The sequence below is a fragment of the Tupaia chinensis genome, unplaced genomic scaffold (assembly GCF_000334495.1).
Source record: "Tupaia chinensis unplaced genomic scaffold, TupChi_1.0 Scaffold000197_1, whole genome shotgun sequence".
Lineage (NCBI taxonomy): Eukaryota > Metazoa > Chordata > Mammalia > Scandentia > Tupaiidae > Tupaia > Tupaia belangeri.
The window spans coordinates 3,761,878-3,770,862 of NW_006159672.1; the positions used below are offsets into that span (position 1 = coordinate 3,761,878).

The 8,985-nt window shown below is 40.8% G+C and overlaps 1 pseudogene; it reads right to left on the bottom strand.

Moving 5' to 3' along the window:
* Positions 1-590: 590 nt before the first annotated feature.
* Positions 591-1,334, bottom strand: LOC102477249 (spliceosome-associated protein CWC15 homolog pseudogene; annotated as a pseudogene).
* Between the last annotated feature and the right edge of the window lie 7,651 nt (positions 1,335-8,985).

Below are 8,985 nucleotides of genomic sequence, written 5' to 3' on the forward strand. Positions count from 1 at the left end.
AATTCACATCCCCATTTTGTGGGAAGGGTGCTTCTTGATCTCCTGCTATACCCTTACTCTGTCTTGAAGGGCATATGCATGGAGAGAGATGAGCAAATATTTTCCTTTACAGCTCCAACAAAATTTTGAGGTGATCATTAAGATCCAGCTAGGAACTAAGATCACCTGTGAGAGAACAACTTCTTTTACACTAGAAGTGAAAACAAGTTCCTCTGACAGGTTGTGAGTTGGAGGAGGGATGGCCACAGTGGTGTGAGGAAGACAGGAAAGGCACCCACTCTCCTCCACTAGGAAACTGTTGTTTTTTTTTTTTTTTTAGATTAAAAATACTTATTAAAGCAGATTCTCTTTACCATATGAAGAAAAAAACACAGCATGACTGGAAACATTTAGAGAATGAGATTCAGGTTAAACATGTTCCCAAGTCCATTATCAAATAAATTATCACTAAAGGAAAAGGTATTTTGGAACTTAAAATTAAGGAAGCCTATACACAAATTAGATGGGGGGCAGGGGAACCAACCAAAATAAAAAAAAATCAGAAAGCTCCTTTACATTTTACAGTCTTTAATTAAGCACATAAAATTGTACTACTTAATATATTTCTCCATGAACTTTTTATGAAATTCAGAACGTAGAGTATCATTTACAAATCTTTTGTCTTTCTTCTGATCATCTACACTATAATCTCCAATCCAATACTGCATAGTACCTTCTTTTAACTTTGAAGTTGGCCTGGGGCTGGGATGGGCCCGTGAGATTAAGTAGCGGGTTTCCACTGAGAATGTTTTCCATTCGAATTCTCTCTTCTTCAGCTTTTTGTTCTTGTTCCTTCCTGGCCTGTTCTTCAGCTCTTTCTTTTTTCTAGTTCTGCTAGAAGAGCTGCAGTGTCATCATCATCACTCTCCTCTTCAAAATCTTCATCTTCCTCGTCTGTCAGAGGGTCGTCTGCATCGAGGTTGGCGGCAGGAATCTGGTCTAATCGTGGCTTCTTTGACACTGAAGAGGAGGTCGTATGTTCTCGAGTTGGACGATCCCTATTTTTCTCTCTGGCAGCAGCTCTCTCTCTCTCTTCCAACTCTCTCCTGAAGTCACGGTTGCGAACTTCTTTAGGGGCATCCTGAGTAGTCTGTCTGTATTTTATCTTTGTATGCGAGGGTAGGTCTCTGCTTGAATACTGTTTTGAGAGTTGGCTCAGATCACCTTCTCCTTTTCCTCTTCCACCCCTTGCAGGTTCAAAAGTTGGCCTGGCTGCTGTCGTCATCTTTTATGTTTGGTCGAGGTCCGGTACAGCAGCCTCTGAAAATCATACAGACGCCATTACTCCCTCTTCCCTCCCATCCACTAGGAAACTGTTAAGCAGTTTGTACAGAGGAATGTTGGCATCAGCTCCCATTTCTAGAGCTTTTTTCTGTTGCATTTTCCCCACCTCAATAGGTCCAGCTTTGTGTCTTCTTACCTAACACTTTCACACCTTCTTTTTACCTTCATGCAGCCCTTGTCAGCATTTGCTGCCTTCAGCTATTAGGAAGAACAAAGACCTTGGAATTTTAGACTGGAATTCAAATTCTGACTCTGGCAGGTTATTAGTATAAGATTTGGGGCAAGTTCCTCATCCTCTCTGAGTTTCTGCTGAATTTCTTAAATGGTGACAGTGTCTTGTAGACTGGTAACCAGTGTTATGGGTCAAATTGTGTCCTGAACTTCATGAGTTAAGGTCCTAACCCAGTATTTTAGTCTCTGATCATATTTGGAGATGGGTTTTTTACAAAGGCCATCAAGCTAAAATGACACCAATAGAGTGAGCTCTAATTCAGAAGGACTGATATCTTTATAAAAATGGGAAAATGTGAAGACACACTACATGTAAAGAGGGAAAATGCCATGTATTCATGAAGATGTCCATCTATAAGCCACGGAGGCCTGGAATGGATCCTTCCCTTACAGCCCTGAGAAGGAACCAACCCTGCAACACCTCTGTTCTCCAGATCTGTGAGATGGCCACTTTCCACTGTTTAAGCCACTCAGTTTGTGATATGTTTTTTTATGACAGCTCTAGGACACTCATACAAGTGTTAACTGGAGTAAGTGTAAAAGTATTCTGGCACATAGAAGGAGCGCTGTAAGGATTTGTGAATATTTGAATGAACTTAGTGGTCCAGGAAATGTAGCTCTACCCCAAACTCATTTCTCACTCTCATTGTCTGAGGATGGCTTGGACAATGCAGAATTTCTACATGGCAGATATTCTGTGCTGCCCATGTCTTCCCCTGGTGGAGGCTCTGAGATGCTGAGTTTATCTAAATAAGTGGATGTCAAGACTGACCTGAACTATGTTGTTATTTTTAAGCCAATTAATTGATGTAGAGTTAAACATTTTATCTTGGGCAAATGGACACAGAAGCCTGATGCATTTTCACTGTAATACTGAGGATGTGCCTCTGTCTGAAGATGACCATGAGATCATTGATATGCCAGTCCCTGTTCTCAAAGGGCCACTCTATATTCTTGCACAAAACTAAATCTTGCTTCTCACTTCCTAGGAAGGTATTCCTCTCTCTTCAGCCTCAGTAGGCCATCACTGTTATCTTGGGTGCCCCTTTGCTCCCTCCATACACTCCTCCATCCTTTACTTCCTCTTATCCCTTTTTTCAAATATGGCTGAAAAAGCCTCCCTGGTGTTCTCCCAGGTCACCTGGTGCTAGGCTAGTGGAGGTTCTGATGAATGTTTATCTGCTCCACAAGTCTTGAGGCAGTACCAATATCTATCTTGTTCCATCTTCATGGTTATACTAGGGTAGCTCAGGCTCAAGGTGACAGTTATGGGCTAGAGGAGGAATCCCAGACCTGGGCATGGGACCAAGGTCAAGGGCCTGGCTTTTTTCTTTTTTAATTGGCTAGCAAGCATGTCTGAATTCTGGAGAAAGAAAGAGAAAGAGAGAGAGAGAGAGAGAAAGGAAAATGAAAACATACTCTTTGTGGGAGGTAAACTGTAGTCCCTTCTCCTTCATCTCTTCTTTTGGGATTTTGAGCATACATACCCAAGATGTTTTTATTTATTTATTTTTAAAAGAATTATCTGTTCAACTTTACTTATTTATTATTATTATTTAAAAAAATTTGATCAGAGAGAGAAAGTGAGAAAGCAAGCCACCAGGTCCAGGACTATGAACCATGGTTGGCCATGTGGGAGTCCAGTGCCTTAACCACCATGCCACCTGTCAGCCCAACCCAGAATGTTTTTTAAGCCTCCTGGTCCAGTACTCAAACTATGCAGTTAGCCACGTGGGAGCTACCTGCTTTAACTAGTATGCCACCTGCAACTGGGTTTTTAATCTGGGTGGACACTTGCACTTTGCAGGACCCAGCTGGCTATAACTCCAAGGACCCTAGCCCCATGGAGATACTCATGGCAGGGCCAACCTATCTAATATGGGCCTTGTGGGAAACAACTCGATGAAGAGCTGTGGAGTGATGGTGGGGAGATTTCAAAAGGGTGACACAGTGGAAACACTTAGAAAATGACCTCTATGGATGTCAGATGGGTTTAAAAAAGATACATCTCCAGCCCTGAGGATTTCTGCAGGAAGAAGGCTTCTGATTACAACTTGGCCCGCCTGTGTGGGGATATAGGCTGAGCACTGAAGATAGTTGGTATGGGAACCTGGGGGTTATTTCCTGCCTGGGAAGTCAAAAGCCAACTCTGCCCACATTGTTCTGATAATGAAAATGCCACATGTGATTTTCCATCTGTGGGGAGTTTAGCCTAAATATAGAACCTAGAGTCAGGGCTCTTCAAGAGCATCATGTCTCTTTGTGCTGACTTTGCCAGAAGTCACTTTACATTTTAATGATGGATTATTCCTTCAGGAATGTGGCCTTCTTGGTTAAATGACACTGGTATTTTTCTAAAAAATGTACATTTTATTTTTCAAATTATGATGTTATATTTAATTTTTAACAAATTGTTTGACAAATGTTTCTTTTTCTCTTAAACTTTATTTATGATAGACAGCTTTACGTTCATGTGCATGTAGCATGCATGTGAAAGAGAAAAAGAAGAACCTTTAATGGGGTCTGGTCACTCCATAATTCCCTTCCCCCCAGTCCTCCAGCTGGTCAGAATCTTGAGCGTGTGTATTTTTGGCAAGTTTTAGGTCAACCAGGGGATCTGAACCTGTGGTTAGCCATGTGACTTCCAGCACTGCAGTTTTGTACACTACTGCACCAGGTAGGCTAGGCCACATGAAATCCTTGTAAGTTGTATTTTATCAATGATAAATTTAAAATGTAGATATTTTGAATGATCTCTTTTCTGTAGAATATACAACCTTGAATGACCTAGTAAATTCAGAGAAAATTCATCTTCTAAATGGGGGTTACTTTAATTACTTGTCATAGTGAAATACTGGGTTATTGAAAAGTCATGATGTGCTTTCCTATGCAAAAATGTGTCAAGACTTCTGACAACCCAGTATTTACACATTTTAATGTGCAGGTACTGGGAGATAGGGGTAGGTTATTGGTGGTTTCTTTCATATTTCAAACAACGTTAAAGAGCAAGCTCTGGCCAGCACACCTGTGTCTTCTAGACCATGAGGCTTTAGCACTACAGAATCTAGAGTAGAGATGAGTACACTCCACCCATCTGGACTTACCTGGATACAGCCTTTAATACTACTACTTCATCAAAAATAAAAATTCTGGAAGAAATGCTAAACTGAATGGAAAGTTGAGTCAGTCAGGAACTGACTGGACTATCTGGGCAGAGTGGGATATAGGCAGAGAACCCTGGGTTCCCCTCCATGAGTAGATTTGGAGTTACCTACCTGCAGCAGTTGACCCAAGATCTACAGACTTTATGAAGAGTAGGTTCTGGAAAGAATGAGATAAGGGTCCTGGAATTACCAGAGAGTGCCCAAGATCCTACTTGTGTGCGATAGGGGTGGAGGCCAGAGGCTCTTTATACCATACACAAATATTACCTTGTTCATAGGGCATTGTAAATGTGGCCGATTGCTTCTTTAGGCCATCTAGAAATGAAGAGACCAGTCAAAGATCCTGTCTACTGCCAAGAAATGTATTGATATACCCTCCATTTGCAGCAATGGCAGCACAACCCTTTCTTAAAGGTTGTTTCCTGTTCAGACTTTAATTATCAAATGGTCCATATGTGAACCCTGTATTGCCTTCCTAGGGCTATTGTTAACAATTTGCCACTGACAAGGAGGTTTACAATAAAACTTCTGGAGGCTTGAAGTCAAAGATTGATATGTCTGCAGGACTAGTCCCTTCTGAGAGTTCTGAGAGAGAATCCATGCCATCCTTCCCAGCTTTTGGTAGTCACCTCCAGTTCTTGACATTATTTATTTTGTGAATGTCCCATCTCTTCTCCCATCTTTACCTGCTCTTCTACCCACTGTGTCTATGTGTCGAATTTTGCTTTCATTTCTCTTACAAGGGCACAAATCATTAGATCCAGTGTCCACTGTAAGTCCAGGACTATCTCATCCCAAGATCCTTAACACGATTATATCTGGAATGACCTTATTTTCAAATATATTGTGTTGTTGGAAAAATCATGATGTATTTTCCTATGCAAAAAATGTGTCATGACTTTTCCGATGCCCCAACATCTTTTGGTGGTCCACCATTCAACTCATTATCTTTTACTTCTACATTTTCCTTTGTATTGCTGTTTCCTAACCAAGAGGTTGAATCATAGCCTGGCTGGAAGGTGCTCCCTTCCAGGGTATATTCTAATAAGATGGGCTGACTCTCAGCTTTGTTTGCCTCTGCTGCCACTGTTGAATAGGGTGGTTTAATGATGTGAGTGGTTCTTATAGCCAGCCAGGTGGGGCTGGGTCCAGAGTCAACTCTGGCTCCAGGTTGAGGCTTTTTCCAGGAAGTCCTTGGCCTTCCTGCCCTGAATTCTAACTTCCCTTCCTGCTGTGCCCTGCTGAGGGGGCTGTGGGTTAGCAGACTGTTTTCTGGAGTTATCCAACTAACTTTATCCTCAGGGATACTTTTCTAAGGCCAGAAGTGGAGACAAACATGATATATCTGAACAGAGACTTTTTTCCTCTTTCTGAATGTGACATTAGAAAATATAAGAAAGTTAAACTACAACCTGAGTTGGGAGGAGAGTGTTGACATTCCTTTCTGTGTCTCAAGGGTTGGAGATGATGGATTAGTTCTGCATCGAAACCGAGGGAGGCTCACAGGGCCCTCGTGTCTGTAAACAGGACTAGGTCCTCTAAATGCAAAGTATTTTTTCCAGCAGAAAATGCCATTCCCTCCCGCTAGGGGGCCCTCTGGCTTTGTTAACAGTTGACAGCTATGGTCCTTGGAAATCAGCCCTGAATACAATTCAAGCACACAGCTGTCTCCAAGGATCTTTCTGCTGTGTTCTCTTGGGTGCACAATGGAAAGCTATCGGCCGAAGGATGCCAGTTCAGAGCTTGCCCTTGTCAAACAGACATAAAATGGAACTCATTATGAAACCAAACACAGCCATTTGCTGGGAGTTTCTTTTCTCTCTGAAATCTTTTCAGGTTTTTGGGAGCTGTAACAATGGATCAAACGTCAGTGTTTGGCTATCTCAGGGTCAAATACTTGTTAATCATAGCCCTCCTTATAAGAATAGGCTAAACCAAGAGTTTTCAGAAAAATGTGGATTTTTACACGTAAAAGTTTTTTTTTTTTTTTTTTTAACAGGATTTTCTGCTCTGCCCCAAACTCCACACACCTCTTCTGACTACAGGAGTGAAGTTCTATAGGAATAAATTGAGCAAAACAAGAAGGTGCAGGTATCCCTTCAAAGAGGAAAACTTCTGCCTATTCCTTCCCTTCCTCATGATTCCTGCCATTTGCTTGTGGGGTGCATAAGGGATGAAATAGAGGTAGAAGATTTCTTGGGCTTCTTCCTGTCAACTGCTTCTTTCTTTAACAAGGAGGAGAATCCAGATGTAAAGCTCAGAGGTGACATGAGTTGGGGGCTGAGGGATTTTGATGAAGTCCAAGTTGCATCTATCCAGGTTAGGGGTGTAGTGACAAGTATGACTGTGTGCGTGTCTGCACATGTATATGTATCTATGTGTATGTGCATGTGCGTGCTCATCTCCCTGAAGACAGCGAGACACAGGAGAATTAGAAAGAACATCACAAGTCCTGCATCTTTGTTGAAGAAAACTGCCCTCTTTACTCACCTGGCTCTTTCCCAACTCAATGGGCTCATTTGTAAATTAAAATCACATTTTGTTTCTGTATCTGTTTCCCATGGCTGTAAACATTAAGCAAGAAAGTAAATACATCAAGTAATGAAGGTGGAAGTGCCTGGGAAAGTGGAAAGTCTAGTGCAAAATGGCAGGTTTACACTGATACTCTGATGTTCACTACTCATAGCCAGACCTTCTGGGACACCTTAGACTGTTGTGATCTCAGTGCATATCATGAGTCTCTCAAAAGAAGATCCAGTTCTATTTAATATAATAAAGCATGAGGTGGAGACTACAGGTGCAACCCACCAGACCTTCCTTTTGCCACGGGCTTGACCTTGCTATTTGCACCCTTTTCTCACCTCTCTGCCTTCCTGAAGTTCTCCAGACTGTAAGACTGAGCTCTGCAAATTGAGGTATGGAAAGCACATGTTAGATGATTAGCACTGTGATCATTGCATACAATATTATTTAATTGTTTTCCATTTAAAATAAAATAAATTAATATGTACCAAGAAGAATCAAGATGGACATTGTTGCTTGGTCTTTATGTCAGATAGTCACTCTTTACTTGTAGTCCCCTAGGTGGAAGCCCTCAATACAGAAAGCAAGGCAAAAGAACCCTTAGTTGTGGTTTGTCCTCTATGGACTGCCAAAAATTACTATTTACATATGTCAAGTGAATGCCAGATGTATTGATCACTTCATCTAGGTCTAAGGAAACCATCCTCTGACATTGTCTTTGGGTTATAAAGAGTCCTGAAAAGGAAATAGTGCTTCAAAGATATTACTGAAAAAGCAAAGAAAGTTAACAACAAGAAAAGCAACAAAATTCTCATGCCTAGGACAAGCTTCTCTTTAGTTCCATTAAATGATAAAACAAAAAATAATCTAACTGGGTTTGATAAGAAGTTGGGCAAGGTGTTGGCAGATGGTGTGGTGGTTAAGGGTGTTGGACTCCCACACGGCCAACCACGGCTTTAGTCCTGGACTTGGTAGCTCACCTCTTCACTTCCCTCTCTCCTCTCTCTCGCTCTCTGTCCCTCTCTGGTCAAATTAATAAATGAACAAATAAAGTTAAATAAAATAATTCTTTAAAAAAGAAATTGGGCAAAATGATTCAAAATTATTAAGAAGGATATATGAGATGTAGATTTAAACTCTCTATTTTTGAATAATAATTTGTGTTGAGGGGCAGTTTATGTAGAGGAGCATACACTCATTTTAATGACTTGTAAATGTGTTTTGACAGAAGCTACCCATGTAATCATCCTCATGATCAAGATATAGAATGATTCCATCATCCTAAATAATTCTCTTCTGCTTCTTTGTCTTTCCTACATTTAGCTCTAGGCAAATACTGACCTGCTTTCTAATGTTAGAGATGAATTTTATACATATGGAATCACATATTGGGTCATTGGAAAAGAAAAGCATAGAAAAATATGTCATGACTTTTCTGATAATCCAATAGTCCTCTTTGGTGTCTGGCTTTATTTTAAAAATTATTATTATTATTATTATTATTTTATATATATTCGATAGTTGTACTTCATTTGACTTGTAAAGAGAATTTACCCAACATGAAGTACACTTCAGATCAGTTCAGTTGAGAATATTATATGCATTATCATTAACAGGTAATAAACCATTGCTGTGTCCCAACAAATGTCTTGCCTCTCCATTTCCTCCCCCCCGAAATTTCCTTCTCTACATGCTTCTCCTCTCCCACCCTCCTTTCACACCATCTCCAGTGTCCATAACTATT